At 43.0% G+C, this 21,932-nt stretch overlaps 1 protein-coding gene across 3 annotated transcripts in view; it reads right to left on the bottom strand.

Moving 5' to 3' along the window:
* Window positions 1-11,349, bottom strand: part of ATXN2 (ataxin 2) — a 119,488-nt gene extending 108,139 nt beyond the window's left edge. For 2 of the 3 annotated variants that reach the window (XM_036754883.1, XM_036754900.1), the window contains exon 1: window positions 11,233-11,349. The gene's annotated coding sequence lies outside the window, so the exon portion shown is untranslated. The remainder of the gene's footprint in view (window positions 1-11,232) is intronic. The other variant, XM_036754910.1, reaches the window with a different exon arrangement.
* Between the last annotated feature and the right edge of the window lie 10,583 nt (window positions 11,350-21,932).

Raw genomic sequence — 21,932 nt, 5'->3', positions numbered from 1 at the left:
CTTTTTTTCTTTGTAATAAACATTATAATTTCTGTCTTTGCTAAAGATTGTGTTCAAGAGGCTCAAAAGCAGCAAAGGGAGTTAGTGTGAATGGGATAAACCTCACCCAGATGTGCTAGTTCAGGAAAGTTTTTTAACACTCTTCTAAATCCCAGTGACAGGCCACCCTAGCACAGAACTGGCAATGAGTTGTCCAAGGCCTGGTCAGTGGAGCCCTGGTTCTGGCAGGTCCCACAAAGTGACCAAACCTGCTTATGAACTGTACATCACATTTTAAGAGCAGTTTAAGTCAAGAGCTTCACCACTGGACTGACACCACATGGTGAAGCATTTTTCACACTCAACTCCTGAAAGCTATCTATTCAGAGAGGAAGGGGGCCTGAATTATCAATGCAGGAAGTACCCACACAAAGAAAACAAGATTTCCTAAAGAAATGGAATTATGGACTGTGTTGGGGTTCTTGTTTTTTTTAAAAGCAGTCATATCCCGTACTCCCTAGCAGGAAAGAGTGCTAGATTAGGAACCTGGGAAAATTGGTTTTAAATCCTAACTTTGCCACGAGTTACCTGTGTAATTTTGGGCGAGTCCTTCCTGGGCCTCAGTGCTTAATCTTTAAGAGTTTGGCCTAGGTGACCTCTAAAATTCACTTTTATTTCACGGATCATGCCTTGGAAGGAGCCTCAGAAGACTAATTTAACCCCCTCATTGTACAGCCAGGGAAACTACATACCTGTGCTCACAGACAAAAGGCAGCAGGTGCCAATGCCAGGCTTTGAATCCTTCTACTCTAAATATGTGTAGGATCCTATGATGGCTTGTAGGATGCTTCAATTGCACTATGAAATTTTTCACTAAGGCCTCAGTTTCCTCATCTATAAAATGAAGGGTATTAGCTCTCTTCAGTATTTTCAAAGACCTACGATCTCATTAACTGGGATTATGGCTTTCTGTCAATAATTCCAAGGGACACTACTAAACACTAAGCCACAAACTGTATGGGGTCTGTATGGCCTATTTATTTCAAAAGCTTAAAGCAAATTAAACTGTAACTCCACCTAAATATCACAGGATTACCTGCTATTACTATTTTCTGGAAATCTGTATAAACAATCTAGATGCATTATAACAATTCTTTTACATTTTGCTAAAACATTCTGAGAAACTAATTACTCCGAAAGTTGTTAAAATCCAGAATTCCTAGTTAAATGTTTGGGTGTTGTATACAGTAACATATACAACACATGGTGCTGGTCAACTTCCACCATGAGCGTTCCTATTATGTTGGTTTATGTTTATGCAACTGCTCTGTATCTTTTGTGAACTAGAGGTTGAAGAGGGTCAGCAGGCAATAGAAAGGGCATCAGTTGGGACTGAATTTGACATTCAAAGTCATTTAAATGTTGGTGAAACTAATCTAGCATCAAGTAAATCTTAAAATTGTCAAAGAAAAAAACTGTACTGTGTAATTGTAGGCAGGAATTTTTTTTAATTTATCATTATTCTAATCCAAGCATTGTTCTACTAATTTATAGGATTCTCAACAGCTAAGATTGGCCCAGAACAATAATCATTTAGCTTTTGGTGCAGTCGGAGAATCATTTTCTGAAAACCACTCAGAGATGGATCACTTGCTTCAAGAGTTCTTTCTAGTTTGTCAAAAGTGAACTTAAGTAAGAAAAGACTTCCTTCTTCCCGCAGATCAATAGACCAATCCCTTCAGGGGATGGGGGAAAAACAAAGACCTTAACTACATTGATTTCAATTTTATGCTTGTTACTACCCTTAATCCGTTTGAGAGCTTAGCTTTCTTTCTGAACCTTTTATACACTTTCTTAAAGAAAAGTTTCTTCCTTAATATTTGTAAAAGAGGGTTTTTGTTTGCATCCACAAAACTGAGAAATTGAGAAGTTTATCTAATATTCAAATGAGAATTGGTCAAGCAAGAACTGGAATGCCCTCTGCTGTCCATTCTAACTCTAACATAAGATATGTATGTATGTATGTGTGTGTGTACACATATATATTGCGTATCATATAATATTTTGCTTTTGCCCACATAATAAAAATTGTAAGAAAGTATTACATAGAAAAATAAAGTTTAGTACAGATTCGCTATGTTCATAAATACGTATTTCATCTGTGAAAAATATATACATGGGAAGGAAAAAAAAAAATCAGACAAGCTATGTGCGTTTGGACAAGTCAATTAGTTTCTCCAGGCTTTTATGTTCTTCACCTAAAATATGAAAGGTTGGATTAGTTTCTTTCTCGGGGTACTATTCTATAAAATGATTAGTCTACGGATATTTTTTAGGAATACTCAAGTTTAATACTTTAAAAATGAGACCATAGAAAAAATACCCCTTAAAGGCCTAGTACATACACATACTCCTCTAGCACACTCTTATGATGCTCTTAGAGAGAGTCTATCTAGACTCTCTCTATTTCTACATCTAACTAAAGGCCCCAAGTAGCTCAATAAACATTTTAAGTACATGGACTCAAAGACACAAAGAAATTATTTATGGGGTAAAACTGCCCATAAAATTGTAAATCTGCTTCTCTTAAGCAAGCCTGCCAGTCTCATAGAAGAAGATCACACCTCCCACTCACTGGAAAACTAGAGACCATTTGCCCAAAGCTTCCCATTCTTTCCTCTGGAGGACCAATAATATGGGCATTCATATTGCACTTTAAGATTTGTTAAAGTGCTTTACCTCATTTTCTCATGACAGCCCAAGGAGGTAGGTGTCATTAGTCAGTTCTGCTATGAAAAAGGGGAAAAGGGAGAAAAGAGAAGAGAAGAGAAGAGAGAAGAGGAGAGGAGAGGAGAGGAGAGGAGAAGAGAAGGAGAAGCAGTTAAGCTAAAACTTGAGATTTGTGTTCCTAAAAGTCACTACGCTACGCAAAACTGAGCAATAAAAACCACAGGGCTTATGGAAAAAATGGGACAAGAGGCACAAGACTCAAAAATATCATCAGTGAAACATTTTTAAAAGATAGGAATCTTAACGGAAGTATATTTTTATACGTGTTAAATGGTTAAGAAATACATAAATACTACGATAAAAGTGGATTGCTGATCCCAAGGGCCCCAGGGATGGGGAGGAGTATGGGGGATCCAGCTATGACGGAAGTTAGAGACAAGGAGGAAGCCCACAGCTCCTACTGCACCATAACTATATCAAATGGATCTCCACCTTGGAAAAAAAACCTGAAGGTTACTTATGGAAGTGGGTGTTAGAAGGATTCCAAGTTTGTGACTTATTATGAAGTGGTGCAATTTAATGTGCTCTGACTGTTTTTTTTGTGGACAAAATCTCAAACAAGCAAATTCAAAATTCAAATTATGCTCAAATTATTCCCTAATGTATCAGTAATGTTGGAACAAATTTGCATTTTCAAAACAAGCATTATAGCAGAACTGACTTTATTAACCCTATTTTACACATGAGGAAACAAACTGAGAAAGGTTATGCCTTGCCCAGGGTCACTCACCTAGGGGCTAAGGTAGTTTTTGAACTCAGATCTTCCTGACTCCAAATTTGATGCTCTATCACCTACTCTATTTGTACTCCAGATCCCATCCCTTCCCATCTCCTTAGGCAGACTGACCCCATTAGCACCCCCTTCCTTCTTTAATCTTCCATCTCTCCCCTTCTACTGGTTCCTTCCTTGCTGCCTACAAGCAGATTTTCCTCCATTCATTTAAAAAAAAAAAAAACCAAACCTTCATTTGAAGCTTGTTGTAACTATGAACAAGTCTGACCTTATGACAAGAAAATGTACCTCTTCCCTTGCTTGCACAGGTGGGGGGGGGGGGGGGGGAAGGGTGGATTGGTAAAAACGTGGAACACTACATATATTGTCAAATTTAGCCAAAGTTTTGGTTTGTTTTAGTTCAACTGCTTCCCCTCCTCTCTGTTTCTTTTTTTATTGTTAAAAGGAATGGCTCACTGTGTAGGGAAAAGGGATGTATATATTCAGAAATAAAGATGACACAGAAAGAAAAGATATCAATAAAAATGTTTTAACCTTCACTTGACCCTGCCCACCCCCCTTTCAAGCTCTCTTTTCCTCTTCCTCTTTCTTCACAAAGCCAAGTTACTAGAAAAAGCCATCTCTACTCCTTGGCTCTACTTCTCCTCTCCTTTCTTTCTTCAATCTGACTTTGGACCAGAACTCTTCACTTAACTGAAATGGTTCTCTCCAGTTACCAACAATCTCTTAATTGCCATTTTCCTTTCCTTTTATAAGGGGATTTATCACTGGATAGGATCCTAGTGGAGGGAAGGAAATATTAAAAAATGTAAGCTAATGAATGTCATGTAAAAACATAACATTAATAAAAAATAAGATAATTTTCAAATAAAGTTAGACCGGTAAATTGGCAGTGACAAAAATGAATTTTAATCGTCACAAAACAATTTTTAAGAATGTGACTTAAATTTAGCAGATTCCCTTCTTAGAGGCTATTGAAATAATATCTGCTATCTAGCCAAAATGGAGAACAATTCTAGACAAAGGTGCATAAAGTTGGAAATTTCAATCAAGGTATAAAAAGTTATCACTACAATAAGAAAATAATTCTTCCACGATTGTAGCTTAGTCTATCATCTCTTGATAAGAAAGGAAGGGGAACAAGTATTTCTTAAGTGCCTACTATGTACCAAGCACTGCCCTGAGCTTTACAAATATGGTTGTGATCCTCACACCAACCTTGAGAGGTGCCACTATTCCCCCTATTTTTACAGATGAGGAAACTGAGGCTGACAAGAGTTGAAGTGATTTGCCCAAGGTCACACAGCAATTAATTAATTATCTGAGGCAGGTTCTGAAGCCAGATCTTCCTCACTCCTAGCCCAGTTCCCTATCCATTGTACAATCTTATTTTTTTGATGATCTATGATTTCACTGGCATAGCGGTAAACTCCAGTAAGCAAGCTCCCTCCACCAGTGAAGTCTGGCTGGCAACTATAAAGCAATTTATTAGCTTGAAGAACTAAGACCTTGTTGTTCAGTTATTTCAGGCACGTTCAAGTCTTCATAACTTCAAGGGTTTTCTTGGCAGAGATACTGGGGTGGTTTGCCATTTCCTTCTCTAGCTCATTTTATAGATGAGGAAACTCAGGCAAAGACAGTGAAGTGACTTGCTCAGGGTCACACAGCTAGTGTCTGGGGATGGATTCGAGCTCAGGTTCTCCCGATTCCAGACTTTGGCACTCTATCCACTGCACCACCATGCTGCCCTAAGACTTGATGCCCAGTATACTTGCACAACCAGTAAAATGTTGGTATTAAAAAGCTGGGGCAGATCTTCTGGTCATTAAAAGAACTATGCAGTTTCTCATTCAATTTCTTGTCCGTACCCTTCTACACTCTTTCCACAATTTGTCCACCCAGTGTGCTGGTGGCTGTCCTCACTTTCTCTTGACACGTCAAGGAAATAACTGCTGTACCATGTGGAGAATCCATTTTTATCTTTCCTCACCCTAAGATCAGCCATGTCCTTGATCAAGCTTTTTTTCTGGACAACTTTATTCTGGTTCTTCTTGGTAGTTCCATATGTGTTGTGAATTGCAGCCTGACCACACCCACAAAGCTCCTTCCCACTGAACCCTATTCATTTTTAATTCCATGACTCACAGCCAAATATCACAACTAATACAATATTGGTATCATGAAGATGGAGCTTTGTTTCAGGAAGGATATCATGGTCACTGAAGGAACTTTGCGGTTTCTCCTCCTGCTTAATTCTGGGCCCAGCTCCCTTGACCATTCGCACCCATCTGTCCTCTATTATCTCACCTGGTGAGCTCTAGACTCAATTATCACGTCTCTGCAGATGATAGTCTCTGGCTTCAATCCCATAGCTACAACTTGACCAGTCTAAGACATCTGAACTCTTTCCTCTCCAAATCTTTCCAAGACCCTTCCTACTATCAAGGGACCCACTATCTTGCCAGTACCTGAGGTCTGTCCTCCTTCACTTCTCCCGCTCTCCACACAGGTAATCCTGTCACCAAACCTTGTACTCTCTGCCTTCACAACATCTGTCCTATTCCTCCCCTGCTCTCTATTCCCACAGCCACAACCGCTAGAGTTCAGGTCCTCAGCCATCTCTAGTCGTCCTGATGAGTATCAGGCCACTGGATCCTGGAGCAGAAAGTGAGGCTAGTGACCTTGCACAGCCCTCCCTCCAATCAAAGTCAACTGCAAGTCATGTCATCGTCTCCCTGATGTCAAGGACCTCTTTCAGAACGAAGGACAAACACAACACAACCTCAGCACCTAGGACCAACTACTGCAATAGCCTTCTCAATTGGTCTCCCTAACTCTACTCAGCTACCAAAGTGATTTTCCTAAAGCCCAGATATGACACTGTCATCATCCCCCTTCTCAGGAGATTCCATTGGCTCTCTACTAGCTCCTGGATCAAATGTAAAATCCTCTATTTGTCTTGGCAGTGCAGTGTAGAGTGCTGGACCTGGAGTCAAAAAAGCCTGAGTTCAAATCCAGCCTCAGACACTGACTAGTTGTGTGCCTTAGGCTAAGTCACTTAAATTGCCTCAGTTTCTTCATCTTCTTTCCAGGGGTTTTGTGAAGATCAAAGCATACAATATTTGCAAAGCATTTAAGACAGTGCCTGGAAACAGAGTAGGAGCTTAATAAATGCTTATTTCCTCCATCCATCCAGTTGAAGCTCTTCATCACCCTCTATGCACAGGACACCAACCTACTTGCTCTTCTTCCCATACGTGACGCCATCTCTTGTTTCTGCTTTTTTATTGGCTGCTCCCTTGGCCTTTTCTTCCTCCTCACCTCTGACCTCAGCCATCTCTGGTTTCCTTCAGTTCAAAGGCCACCTTCTGCAAAGAGCTTTATCTGCGCTTTCCCTCTTCATTCCACCTACTTGAGCTTTCCCTTTTAAGATACATATGCTATAACTTGTTTGTACCTACTTATTTACATGTTATCTCCCCTATTAATAATAACAATAGTTAACATTCATGTAGCATTTACTATGTGCCAGGCACTGTGCTAAGCGCCTTACCATTATTTTCTCATTTTTTTCCCCTCACAACTCGGGGAGGTAGGTGCCATTATGATCCCCATTTTACAGATGAGGAAACTGAGGCAAACCGAGGTGAACTGACCTGTGCAGGGTCACAAAGGTAGTAAGTACATAAAGCTAAATTTGCACTCAGGTTTCCCTGCCTCCAGGCCTGGCACTCTATTCGCTGTGTCCCTGCCATTAGTAGGTAATCTCCCTGTAGGCAGGGACTGTTTTTGATGTTCTTCCTATCCCCATTACTTAGCACGGTGCCTGTCACAGGGTAAGAGCAAATCAATGCTTGTGGATTAAGTGCATTGTCCATAATATGGACAAAAGGATAAGGATAGCCCAATTTCTATTATGGCTAAACAGTCTTTTTCTACTTGGTGAAACTGTTAAGAAACTTGGTACATAAATGTTTTAGTTCTTTTCCCAATTGTGCATGATATAGTTTCTAGTTGCATAGAATGAAAATTCATTTGAATGTTAAATGATGGAAATTACAGCTACAACATACTATTCTGTTAGGAGAAGCATCAATATTTCCTTTGCTAACAAGTGATTCCATTTGCACCCTTCATTATCTAAGTCCCAGTTAATTTTTGACTAATCTTTACATCTGAATATTATACAAGCAAGTAAACCACAAGCATGGGTATGGCACCCTAATATTATCCATGGCTAATAAGGTAGCCTGCCGTAACCAAGTGGAGTAAAAGACAGGAACAAGGGCAACTTTCAGCCATTTTTTGTCTAATTTAAATACACAAACTTCACTAATATTTAAAAAGGAAAGCAAAAACCAATCTTCTAAGGTGCTGGGACACTTCTTAGTTTTCATTTTTGAAGCTGCAAGTTCCAAGGAAAAGGAAGTATACTGAAGACAAAAATCCTCTCAAAGAAAAGATGCTGTATGCAATGGGATCCCTAAGCCAAACTACTTGGTATACAGAAGATTACTGTGCCCCTCGTGAAAAACCCATCAACCCCAGGGGTGAGCATTTTAACCACTTAGCTGTCTCAGGCATGCCATGAATTACAAAAAGACTTCCCCCAGAAAGCTTCAAATGAAGTCCAAACCAAAACAAAACAAAAAAACTACTTGCTAGTGGATCATAGCTACTAAAAATATACCCTGAAATGGAAGAAGAGAAGTAAAAACACTTAAAAGGCCCTTAAAACTTCAGTTTTCCCAGAGACTTACATAGTACACTGGACGTCCTCAAGCCAGTTACTCTGCCAACTTCAAGTTTATTCAATAAAGCGTATGCCCTTTGACACAGAGAGCCCACAGCCAGGCATATACCAAAGAGGTCAAACAGAAAAGAAGTTCCTATAGTCACCAACATAGTCACTTTCTGTGGTGGTAAAAAACTGCAAAGTGGGTGCACATTAATTGTGAAGACTTTATCAAGCTGTAATAGATGAATGCAATGAAGTATTAATGTACCATAAGATAGATCACAAATGAAAAGAAATGGGAAAACTTCTAAGAGCAGGAGAAGAGAACATGCACTTAGGGGTCTCTACTTAGTACCAGGTGCTGTACAATTATTATCTCATTTGGTCCTCACAATAACCCTGGGAGGTGGGTACTATTATTACCCCCTTTTACAGGTGAGGAAACCGGGGCAAACAGACGCTAAGAGATTTGACAGGGCCACACAGCAAGTGTCAGAGGCTGTACTGGACCTCACATCTTGCTTGGTTCCAAGCACTCTAAGCACTTCATCCATCACCTAAGAGCCTTAGTGCCTTCCCTTTCTTTCAATAAACTCTACTGGCTTCCTAATGTCTCCAGGATCAAATATAAAATTGTTTGATTTTTAAAGCCCTCTACAAGCAGGCCCACTCCTACCTTTCCATTTTTCTTATGCCTGATTCCACTCCACGTATCTGAGATCCAGTAGCAGCAGCCTCCTGGCTGCTCCTCTCACAAGACACCAGCCCCCTCCCTCCCCAATCTCCAGCCTATGAGCGTTTTCCCTGGCCATCTCCCATGCCTGGAATGCTCTTCCTCGTATCCACCTCCTGGCTTCCCCTATCAGCTAAAGCCTCAACTTCTGCAAGAAGCCTTTCCTAGACTTCCTTAATCACCACGCCTTCCCACATCTCCAGTGTGTCCTGTATATATATTCTTTGTACATAGTTATTTGCTTGTAGTCTCCATCTGAGAACCTGAAGAGCGGGGACTGTTTTGATTTCTTTGTATACCCAGTGAGTGGCACATAGTAGGTGCTACGCAGTTACTAACTCATTCCCTTGGAGGTGGAAGACTGAGGCTGTAGAATGTTAAATACCCTATAAGAAGTAGTCACTGTGACCTTTGGTTCTTAGTAAAATGGTAGGGGGGGGGGGGTGATAGAGGAGGAGGAGGCAAAGATTAAATGTAGGAAATGACTGATGTAAATACAAAAGGCATCAAATTTTTAGTTTAAAAAAAAATCTATGGAACCAGATAATAGGCAAAAGCACTTAATTCTGAACATATCAGTAAGTACTCAAATAATCATTTTGATTATATTTTCCTGTTCTGAAATTACCCCCTAAGGGATTCTGCAAACTACTCAAAATCCACACTAAAGAGAAGCCACCTTTTATGTGGACAACCATAGTCAGCAGAACAGGGATCTCAGACAACAAATAAAAGGGACATTTAAGAGTCTACTGTGTGCACAGCATATTGTGCTGTAAAGGAACAAACAGTACAGTAGAAATTAAAGCCATTCCAATTAAAAACAAAAAACCTTTTTTCAAAAAAGAAGTTCTCATTTTCATAGAACATATACTATGATGTACTAATCTTCATACTTTGCCTTTTTACTTACTATGCATAAAGGTCAAACTCAGGCGATCTTTTTAACTACAGGGCTGTCTTCCCCGCTTTTATCTACAATCTAGTTATATAAAATAGGAATAGCAAAACAGCTCTAGGAAATTTGACTTTATTTCTAGCTATATAAAAGGACTGAGATAATACTGAAAATGAAGGTGATTCTAAAAGCATTAGTAAGAGGCCGGCAGCAAGGATAAAAATTCACATGACACAAACCCGGGGACAACATGTTCCATGAGAAACCTTATGTAGTTCTTGAGAGGCTGGGGACTGGAAGGACTCTGAAGTAAGGAAAAATTACAAACTGCTTTCATTAATTACTGGCCATTTTAAGGATCTTATGACAAAGGCTGCAATGGGGGAAACAGTATTAAACTGCTAAGATAGTAGGGAGAAATCCAAGGCCCTGGGCTTGTCCCTTCCCACTTCCCTGAGGCCGTCAGACCGGCGACCTAACCCAATCGTGGGGCTGGACTCGAGCTTTGAGGTCATCTGGTCCAGGCCTCCAGAGGCCACGTCTAGAGGCGGCTCCCGGGGCTCTCCCCACTCTCCAACACGGTCTGTTTATCCATATTCCGCAAGACCGACACCTCTGATGTAGCAAACTGCTTTTTAATCTGCTACCTAGAATGGGATCTAAGTAAATGTCTGTTATTAAGAAAATATTTGGAAACTTTTAAATACCTGCGTCCGACTTTTCAAAAGTTTAAAAAGCAGTCAGAATCGCCCTCGGAATAGCTATAGACTCATTCATTTGAATGGGCTTTCTTATTCCAATAACCGGTAAATCTCTCTTTACACAGCTCTCCCCGAACATCGAAGGGCTCGGGTTTTGTCCTTTTTTTTTTTTCCCCGGAAGGGTTAAAGAGAAAACTGGGTAGGGCCAAGGAAAGGAGAGAGTCCATTGCCGTCCCTCTGCCACCCAGGGGCCGGTCTGTCTTTCCAAGCTGGGCCAGGACCGACCCTACCCACCCGGGCCCGCTCCCTTCTTGGCCAGGCCAACACGTCTCCCGAAAGCTCGGCCGGGGCCATGGGCCCGGGATGACCAGGCGCCACCGAGGGGCCCCGGGTGTCCTTGGGAGGCTCGGGCCGCGGGGCCACGACGGCAAGGAGCCGCGGCCCTGGGCGGCCCGTGCCGGCAGGCATTTCCGAGGTGACCGGTCTCCCCTCCCCCACTGCGGGGCAGGACAGCCGGGTCGGGGCGGCCCCCTCGTCCTGCGGCGGCCTCTGCGGCTGCAGCTCCTGCTGCCCCGCGGGCGCGGGCCCGACCCCTCCCCCCCCCGGCCGCCCGCCCAGGGAGCCCCCCACCCCAGCCCGCTGGGGGTCCCCCGCACCCACCTGCCCAGGTTCTGCCGCCCTCCACCGGCGCCGCCGCCGGCCGCCGAGGATGAGGAGGCCGAGGTCGAGGAGGCCGAGGACGTGAGGCCGCCGGGCTTGCGGGCGCCCCCGGGCGCCGCCGCCGCCACCGCCGCCAGGGCCCCGGGCGCGGGGGGCTGGGCCTGAGCCGGGGGCTGGGCCTGGGCCTGGGCCGGGGGCAGCGCCGGGGCCAGAGCCGGGGCCGGCGGTGGCGGCGGCTGCGGTTGCTGCGGAGGCTGCGGCGGATGCTGGGGGGGCTGCGGCTTCAGGGACATACTGCTGACCAGCCCATACACCGAGGGCCGAGCCGGGCCCGGGCGCCTGACGAGAAGCGAGGCCGGGGCCGCGGAGCAGGAGGAGGCCGAGGTCGAGACCGCGAAGGAGGAGGAGGAGCCGGCAGCCGCGAGCCCGAGCCCGAGGGTAGGGAAGGGGCGGGGTGGGGAGGGTCGGGGGCGGGGAAGGCCGCCCGACCGACCGACGACACCGAGTTGCCGGGAGCCGCCGCCGCCGTTGCTACCAAAACAGTCTGAGGCGGGCGGAGGGAGGAGGGAGGAGGGAAGGACCGGCCGGGAGGGGGGAGGGGGACGGGGGCCCGGAGGGGACCTGCCGCGAACGGAACGCGGTGGGCGCCTGCGAACAAGCGGCGGCGGAAGGATACCTCTCGAATGCCGCGCACTTGCGCGCTCCTCTCGTCCGCCGACCCTCAAAAGGAGACACCCCTCTGCTGAACCCAAAGGCCGGTCACGCTACAGGAGGAAAGAGTGGGGGAGAGGGTGTTCCCCGAAGACAGGTGGGGGGAGTGGTTCAGAGACGTAGGGCCGGGGGGATTCTTTGCCGGAAGTCGGAGGGGCCGGACAGGAAGGAGAGCGTGAGGCGGTCGCTGCTGCAGCCGGAGCTGAAGCAGGAGCTGGAGGGGCGCACGTGGGGTTCTCGCGGACCCGGCCGGCAGCCTCAGAAGGGGCGGTACCATGCCAGGCCCCGCCCCTCGGGCACGAGCCGAGCGCAGGGGAGGGGCCGGACTCTCGCTGCCTGACCCCGAACATGGTGTGGGGTTAGAGGACACACGACTGAGGAGGGAGAATCTGGGCCGAGGGAGAACCGGGCGAACCCAGGGGGGAACTCAGGTGAAGACCTGGAGACCGACCGAGCCCAACCCCTCCCCGCCCTCGTTAGTTAAGGAAAAGGGCAAGTACTTGCCCAAGGTCACACAGAGAGATAGTGAGTCCTTGAGGCCGGCTCAGAATCTTTTGTTTCCAGCGGCTGCCCTCCATTGTAATAATTAGAAGCATCTCCCCGCCGCTGATGGATGCTCTCTGCAGGGGGCCGCAGGACCAGGCCTAATAGCCTGAGTCAGTCAAAGCATTTATTAAGTGCCTACTGTGTGCAGGCACTGGGCCAAGTGCTGGGGGTCCAAAGAAAGTCAGACATTGAGTTGATTAAGTGCCTACAATGTCAGGTACTTTCTAAGGGCTGAGGGTCCAAAGAAGGTCTGAGCATTTATTAATCGACCACTGCTAGGTATACAAAGAAAAATCAGCCTCCAAGCAGTTATTAACTACTGTGGGTCAGACACTATGCTAAGCACAGGGTACACAGAAAGGTAAAAAAGAGTCCTTGCCCTCAAGGAGCTCACAGTCTAAGGAGGGAGACAGCATTCAAACAGTACACATTAAGATAGATGGTTACAGGATCAATGGGATATAATCAACAAAGGAAATGTACTAGCCTTGAGGGATCAAGGAAAGGCTTCATACAGAAGGTGGGATTTTAGTCCCTGCCCTCAAGGAGCTTACCTTCTAATGGGGGTGACAAGCATGAAAGGTTAGGTTGTTCATTTGTTTCAGTTGTGTCCAACTCTTCCTGACCCCATTTGGGGTTTTCTTGGCAAAGATCCCAGAGTAGTTTGCCATTTTATTCTCTGGCTCATTTTACAGATGAGGAAACTGAGGCAAACAAGGTGAAGTGACTTGCCCAGGGTCACACAGCTAGTAAGAGTCTGAAGGCACATTTGAACTCAGAAAGATGAGTCTTCCTGACTCAAGGCCAAGCATTTTATCCACTTTGCCACCTAGCTGACCCAAATAACTTGGTACATACAAGATGTATACATGAAAAGTAATCCAGAGGGAAAGGCACTGACAGCTTGTGAGGGACCAAGAAAGGCCTCTTTGAAAAAGGTAAGATTTGAGCTAAGTCTTGAAGGAAGCGAGGAAGAACCCAAGGTGTGGGTCAGCAGAGCCAGGAACGGATTGTCCTCTAGTGAAACATCTAGGCCAGTGTGGTTTGATCATAAAGTGTGTAGGAGTAAAGTGTAAGATTCGTCTCTCACTAATGCATTGTTGGTGAAGTGGTGTACTGATCCAACTATATTATGTCCAAAGGGCTATAAAACCATGTGTACCCTTTGACCAGGCAATAGCACTACTAGTTCTATATCCCAAAAGAGATTTAAAAAAAAGGAGGGGGAAGAACCTATATGTACAAAAATATTTATAGCAGCTCTTTTATCAGTAGCAAAGAATTAAAAATTCAGTGGCTACCCATCAATTAGGAAATGGCCAGACAAATTGTTGTATATGATTGTGACTGAATATTATTGTGCTATAAGAAAACTGCTCTCATAGAAAACTAGAAAGACTTCCATGAACTGATGCGAAGTGAAATGAGAACATTATATACATTAACAGCAATAGTGTATGATCAACTGTGAATGACTTTAGCTATTTAGTGACTTTATCTATTCCGAGCAATACAATGATCGAAGACAATTCTGAAGGATTTATGATCAAAAATGATGTCCACTCTCCAGAGAAAGAACTGATGGCGTTTGAATGCAGATCAAAGCATACTTTTTCCTTTATTTTTCTTTTTTTTTGTCTGGGTTTTCTTTCATAACATATTAACATGGAAATATGTTTTGCATGACTACACATATATAACCTATATCAAATTCCTTGCCTTCTCAATTTGGGTGGGGGCAAGAGGAGAAGGAGGGAGAGAATTTGGAATTAAAAAAAATTTAATGAATGTTAAAAATTATTTTTACATGTAATTAGGAAAAAAATAAAATGTTAAGTTAAAAAAAGATTTGTCTCCTAATAGAATATAAATTTCCTGAAGGCAAGAACTTTTTTTAATGTTTGTTTCCAAAAAGCCTAGCATAGTATCTGATTCATAGTAGGTACTCAATAAATGTTGCTTGATTCAGAAGAGTGAACAAGAGCTAAGACCACTCTAAGTCCTATTCCTGAGCCATCTCAGCAGTGTGGACTTGGGTAAGACACAATTTCTCAGTGTCTAGGCAACTCTTCCTAAGACTATAATTTACAACTTTACTCATCTCAACCAGTTTACATGTGTAGCTGTTTTCATGTTGTCTACCCCCACGATATTGTGAGCTCCTGAACATGGGGAGACCACCACGTTTTTGTCTTTACATATCATCAGTCAATAAGTATTTATTTTGCACCTACTATGTGACAAGCACTGGAGTCATTCTAGACTAAAAAAAATATTAATACTTGCAGTCCTATCAGTGTTATGTGAGAGAAATGCTTTGCAAATCTTAAGTCATTACATGATGAGTCTGAATTTCTATCAATTTTTTTTACCCTTTTTACGCTTTACAAAAGCTCCCAGAAGGTGCCTCATCATTGATCCCCTTGAGTCTTCTGACTAGATGCCCAGGTGCCCTTCCTCAATGTTAATGGAGACAATGACCTCCCCACCAGTCAAAGGAAATTGAATTTATCCAGGGAGGGAAGTTTAAGGGGTAGGATTGTCAACGTTTCCCATGGCAGTGGAGTCACGTGCTATAACAACCTCACTTTACAGATTTTTGTGTCTTGTCCATTTAGCTAATATTAATCATAATGACTCCTACTATATAGCACCCTAATGCTTACAAATCAGTTTTGAAGAGATAACTTTACCTTCAAAGATTGTGATGTTTCAGCCCATAGAGGCTAACTATGCTTAGTTAGCTAGGCGCATGGGTTTTAGAGTTATAAATGACCAAAAAGATGTCAAGCATACCTCAGAGGTGTTTCGAGTCCGGCTCCAGACCTCCGAAATAAAGTAAGCATCTTGAAAAAGCCAGTCATATGAATTTTGTTGTTTTCCCAGTGCATATAAAAGTTATGTTTACACGATACTGAAGTCTTAATAAGTATGCAATTATGTCTTTAAAAATGTAAATGCCTTAACTAAAAAAATACTTTATTGCTAAAAATAAAATGCTAACCAGTATCTGAGCGTTCATCGAGTTGTAATCTTTTTGCTTGTGGAGGTTCTTGCCTTGATGTTGACCACTGCTGACTGATCAGGATGGTGGTTGCTAAAGGTTGGGGTGGCTGTGGCAATTTCTTAAAACAAAACAGCAACGAAGCTTGGGGCATCCATTGACTCTTCCTTTCACTTGAACACTTAAGAGGCTGTTGTAAGTTTATTAATCGGCCTAATTTCAATATTGTATCTCAGGGAATAGGGAGTCCCAAGGAGAGGGAGAGAGACAGAACAGGCAGTCAGTGGAGCAGTCATAACGCACACATACACATACACACACAGACACACACATGACATTTATCAACTAAGTTTGACAACTTATGGGAGTGTCACAAAAGTAACATCAAAGATCACTGATCGCAGATCATTTTAACAAATAAAATAATAATGAAAAAGTTTGAAATATTGTGAGAATTATCAAAATGTGACACAGAGACAAGATATGAACACATGTTCTTGGGGAAATGGCACCAATAGAACACAGGATTTTCACAAACCTTCAATTTGTTAAAAAAAATCTGCAAAGCAAAATAAAGCCAAGCACAATAAAATGAGGTATTCCTGTATACTACAATGGAAAGGGCAGTGGCCTTAAATTCAGCAGAGGCCTATGTTCAAATCCTAGCCCTGATACTTACTGGCAATATCCTCAAAAGCAGGTAATTTAATCTTCTTAGTCTCAGTTTCCTCATTTCTAAAACAGGAAGAGTAAAATTTGCACAATTGCCTCACAAGATTATTGTAAGGCCGCCATATTGCTCTGCCGCACCCTCCAAAAACTTATAATGCCTTGACATTGGACCAGTAATAACACTTAGTTCATCATGAGGGGGAGGCACAAGCAATGGGGAGTGAGTAGGGTTTGGAAACAGGAGATAAAAATAGCAGGATCTGACTTAATGGAAGTAGAACAAACCGGACTTCACCAAAAAAAAAAAATGTAAGAACTTTAGACCTTGGCCCCTTTTGAGTTTTAATTTAACCTGGGTAACTGGCCAGCTTTCACAGGAGTTGATCAATGCTCTAGTTGAATTTTAAACTGGAAACATTGCATCTAGCTTTTTTATGTAGATGTGCCTTCAGGCTCCGATGAAGGCTATCGTTTGTTTTTTTTTTTTTTAATCAGTAGAGGTTCCTCAGTAGCAGCAGGGGAAAATACCCATGTTTCCCACCAGTGATCCCATGTTTAAAATCAAAACAAATGTGGAGCATGATTAGGCCGGGTCTTTCTACTCATCAAATTTAGAATAAAGGGAAGCGAAAAGATAATTCAGTCAAAAATGATCTTTGACCGAATTAAGGTCATCAGAGTTCTGTGCTTTAACTGTAGAGACTTGGTCATGTACCTGCAGGCACTCAGAAACCCATTTTATTTCCCAATTATTGGCAAAAGGGATATTCCAGTGGGGACCGGACGGACATCTTCTAATGAACCATAGAAATGAATGTTAGAACTGGAAAGGACCTCATTTTCCCCATGTGAAAATTGAGCCAAGGGAGGATAAGGGAGGGTGAGTTAGAGTTGCCCATTTATCTTATATTTACTTATCTGGGAAAAACAGTAACATTATGTGACGGTAAGAGCTCTGGAGCTGGAGTCAGAAGAGACTCCTATTGGAATCCTGCCTCTGGCACTCAGTAACAAGCTGTGTGGCAGATTCAATTCAGCCTGAATTAAGCAACTGTCCTTCGTTTCAAGACACCTACACATCACTGGGGTGCGGGGAACAACGTGAACGCAGAGGAATTTGGGGAAGATATCAGCAACAAGTGGGGGCTGTGGAGCTGAAGTCCCCTAGGTAGCTAGGGGCTCCAAGAAGCCAAGCAACCCTGCTGAGACGATGTGCTTGTGTTTGCGAAGACAGAACGCCAGACTTGGGAGGCCCTGGGTCTCAGTTTCCTCAGCTGTAAAATAAGAGTGGTTAGAATAGCACCTCCCTCCCTGGGGTTGTTCGGCGAATATGAGATGATCGCTGGCATTTGGGGTTAGCCTCAGAGCGCTACATAAATCATCCCTATTATTATTGTCGTTATGTATGGGGTTTATGCCCACCCCCACCCTAAGTATAATATAAACTCCTTGAGGGCAGGTACTAATAGGGGAAAGCTGTCTTTCTCTCCCCGTGAGTAACACCTCAAGTTACAGGAATTTAATAAATACTTTTTGAGTTGAATTCTCTCCCAGGTGCCTAGGAGTTGTAGGAGCTTAATAAATGTTGAACTGAGTTGCCCAAGGTCATACTTCATAAATGGCAGAGACAGGACTCAAAGCCAAGTCTTCTCTCTCCCAATCAAGTGTGCATTGCATCAGATCAACTAGTAATTCAATCCAATTCCAGGAATATCTATTAAGTATTTATTATGTCCCAGGGACTATGCTGGACAAAATGAAAAAGCCCCTGCCAGCAAGGAGTTTACATTCCTATCTGTGGAGTTTCTTTAAACCTCTAGTTCAAAGGCCATATTAAGAATACGATAAAACGTAGTTAATCTCTTGAGACTTAATTGCTTTCATTGTTCAGTACCATTGGGGTCAAGATCCCAGGAGCCAGGTGAAGGGAGAGCTGGGGCTGGAGGGTGGGGAGGGGTTGGGGGGGAAGGGGTACCTTCCCCTACTCTTCTTCAGCGCAGAGGTCCTATGTGGGACTGGAGCCTACATACATATATCACTTAATGAGAGTCTGGACTGTCATTATCCAATGAAGATTTGTTTCCAGGTCTTAGACTCAGGTCTAAGGGAAAGAAAACTGTCTTCAGAGTAAGAAAACCTGGGTTTGAGTTTTGACTCCAGTTCTTAAGATCACAAAATTTTACCTGAGAAGGGACCCTATCTACCATCTAATCCAACACTTCATTTCATTTTATAGATAGGAAGGTGAGGATATTTCTAAAGTCACAAAACTACCTACCAAGTGTGGCAGAAACAGGATTATCACCTAAGATACTTCCAACTTCAAAGCCAGTGAGTGCCCATCCTGTTTCCCTAGCTGGGCACTCCCATACAAGTCACCGTTCCTCAGTTTCTTCATGTGGTATTAACTTTGTTTAGCATAGGGCTTTCTTCAAAGCAACCCTGTGAGGTGGTGTGTTACTATTTTCATTTTACAGAGTAGGAAACTGAAGCTCAGAAAGGCTGAGAAAAGAGCTTTGAATAACAAACACCTAGGACCCCAAGATTTGTGCTGAAGGGGCTTGACTGCGATCTGCCGTTCCTCCTCTTTGTATATTATGGAATCTCGGCATTAGAACACCCCTTCTGAGAGGCCATCCAATTCAAGCCCTCCCTTACAGGTACTCAACCACCCTCAGCTAGAAGACCTCCAGGGAGGGGGCACCCACCACCTCCTGAGGCAGCCCATACCACTCTGGGAGACTTGGTAAGAAGTCTTTCCTTATATCAAGCCAAAACCTGCCTCTGCAAGAACTCTCTCCTCACCGCTACTACCTAGTTCAACCCTCAGACGCAGAAAAGAATAAAAGGAATTCCAGTTTCTCTGGTCTTTGGAACACTAAGGGAGAACCACACCCCTAAGAAAACCTTTCATCCAATTTCAACAAATTCAGTCATTGTGCAGATGACAAAAGACTAGCAGGTAAACAAGGGAAAGTGTTCCATTTTATTGTAGATTTACATAGAAAGTTAAGGTAGCATCCCTTCTCCTAAAGAATCCTTTGTTCCAAGCTAGGCTAAACTCCTTGGAAGCTGATGCTGGGCCCTCACTTTATGTCTCTTCTTGGCATTTAACAAAGTGTACTGCAAACAAAATATGCATGAAAAAATGCTTATTGAATTAAATTTGTAGCAGTTAATTAGCAACTGTAATGTTCAAAGTGTTTAGCACCAAAAGGAAGTTTCAGGGGGGAAAACTTTCTAAAGTTGTCATGCCTTAGAAATTCTTCAAAGGCAAATATCGAAATCAATAATCAATATTAACTGATGGAGTATGAAATTTAGAATACCCAAGTAGCTATTTCTAAACATTAATTTAAGCAAAACCGGGGCATCCTTTTAAATTTGAAGGAATCAAAGTTTCATGGGGACCCAAAGAGCCTTTGAGAGACGTATGGAGTGCCCAATCAGGCTGTAATATATCTCCTCTGATAGTCTATGCACAAGAAATAGGGTAAAGAAAAAAACATCATTAAGAAAGTAAATAGCAGAAGAAAAAGATCTGTGCTTATCCTCTAGGGAGACATTCAGCACTTCCCACTCTTACAAGTGAACATGTAAAGATCTACCAGTAGGCATACATCAAACAAACTGTGAGTGAGGTAGGCCCTCTGCTAAGGATCTATGGAAGAATGTGGACCAGAGGCATCTGCCCTGATGGAGGTCCTTCCCACAGCTATGAAATCACAGATCCACTGAAATATAACGATGGGTGGTTTTTTTTTTTTGTTGAATTTCTAAAGTGATTTCAATTCAACAATAAACATTAATGTTTGTTGTCAGTAAGCTGCTATCCTGGAGAGTGGGATGATGGAAAGGGTGTCTAAGAAAATGTTGGGCAAAAGTCCTACCATCAAAGACCTTACATTCTTCCTTGTGGATGACCAGCATTTCAGAAATAAGAGTAGATATGAAATATCCAGCAAAAAGGAGAAGGCTGAGAAATCTAGTCATCTAAGATCTCTTTCCTTCCTGACTCTTCTGTCCTGCCTCAGCAAACTCCCTGACCTTTCTGTTCAGTCTATCAGTCCTTAACACCCCCGGAGTGATGTAAACTAGAAATGCCGTGATCCACATCCTCAATTACTAACATGGTATAGTTGGTAGTACCATAGCCACATACCATGGCCATAATATTTTTTTTAACTTGAACTTCTAGATTCTGAGAGGGCTATTTATCCATCTATCTCTCACAATTTCTTTTTAAATGAACTTGTTTGGTCAGGAGATACACACACACACACACACATACATACATACTTATATAGATATGTATATATACATATACATTTATGTATACACATACACACATATATGTTGTTCAGTAGTTTCAGTTGTGTCCAACTCTTTGTGACCCCATTTGGGATTTTATTGGGAAAGATACTGGAGTGGTTTTGCCATTTCCTTCTCTAGCTTATTTTACAGATAAGGCAACTGAGGCAAACAAGGTTAAGTGACTTGCCCAGGATCACATAGCTAGTAAGTATCTGAGGTTGGATTTGAACTCAGGAGGATGAGTCTCCTTGACTTCAGGTCTGGTGTTCTATTCACTGTGGCGTCACCTAGCAGTGGTTTTGGGGATAATCAAAGGAGATAATATCCAAAATGCTTTGTAAAATATAAAAAGCTATACAAATGTTACTCCCAATCTGATCAGCCACAGTCCAATGCACTGTAACCTGACTCTAACATAGTGATGTCATTTTGGTCCTCTACGAGAAAGGACAACAAACCAATCAACCAAATAAATGTTAGCTATTCTTAGGTAAGCCCCTTGAAGGCAGGGAGGTGTTTATTTTTGTCTTTGTATCCTCAGAGTACACCAATTTCTTCCCTATAAAGGATACTTAATAAATTTTTGTTGAATCAAATTTCACTAGAATCAGGAAAGTCCTACTGTGCTCTCTACACTGGTTAGCCTGTATCTGTAGTACTAGCATCCTGGGCACCACCTTTTAGGAAGTACATTTACCCAGAGGCAGCTAGGGATCACGGTAGTTGGCGTGCCTGAGTTCAGGAAGACCAAATTCAACCTTGGATACTGCCTAGCTGTGTGTCCCTATTTCTCTTGGCATCCCTCCAATCTTCCAGGTTTGTAAGCAAAGCTTATAGACTCCTCACTCTCCTTTACCCCATGGATGAAATTAGTTGCCAAGTGCTGCTGTTTCCATCCTCCCCTCCCTCACATCTACCCCCTTCTCTCTACTCCCACATCACCTTTCTCATCGGTATTACTGCAGTAGCCTCCTCATCAGTCTTCCTGCTCATGTCCTTCCCCACTCCAATTCACCTTCTATACAACTGCCCAAGTGATTTTCCTTAAATATCGGTTTCATCACCTCATTTCCCTACTCAATAAACTCAAGTGACTCCTTGTTACTTGTAGAATAAAATGTGAACTTCTCTGTCTAGCTTTTAGAGTCCCTTAAAACCTGTCTGCAATCTCTCTCTCTAGCCTCATTATACATAAACTCCTGACCTGCTCCATGGCCCTGACAAACTGGTCTTCTCTCTGTTCTTCACACACTAGACTCCATCTCCCATCTCCACGAATTCGTACTGGAATCACAGTTCCTCCTCACTTCCCCTCTTTCAAGGGGTAGCTAGGTAGAACAGTGCATAGAGTGCTGGGCCTGAGTTCAAATCTAGTCTCAGATAAATAGCATTTATATAGCACTTAAAATGTTCCAGGTGCCATGTTAAGCGCTTTACAGATATTACCTCATTT

Source organism: Trichosurus vulpecula, chromosome 1, assembly GCF_011100635.1.
Source record: "Trichosurus vulpecula isolate mTriVul1 chromosome 1, mTriVul1.pri, whole genome shotgun sequence".
Classification (NCBI taxonomy): domain Eukaryota; kingdom Metazoa; phylum Chordata; class Mammalia; order Diprotodontia; family Phalangeridae; genus Trichosurus; species Trichosurus vulpecula.
This window is presented reverse-complemented; position numbering and strand designations above follow the sequence as displayed.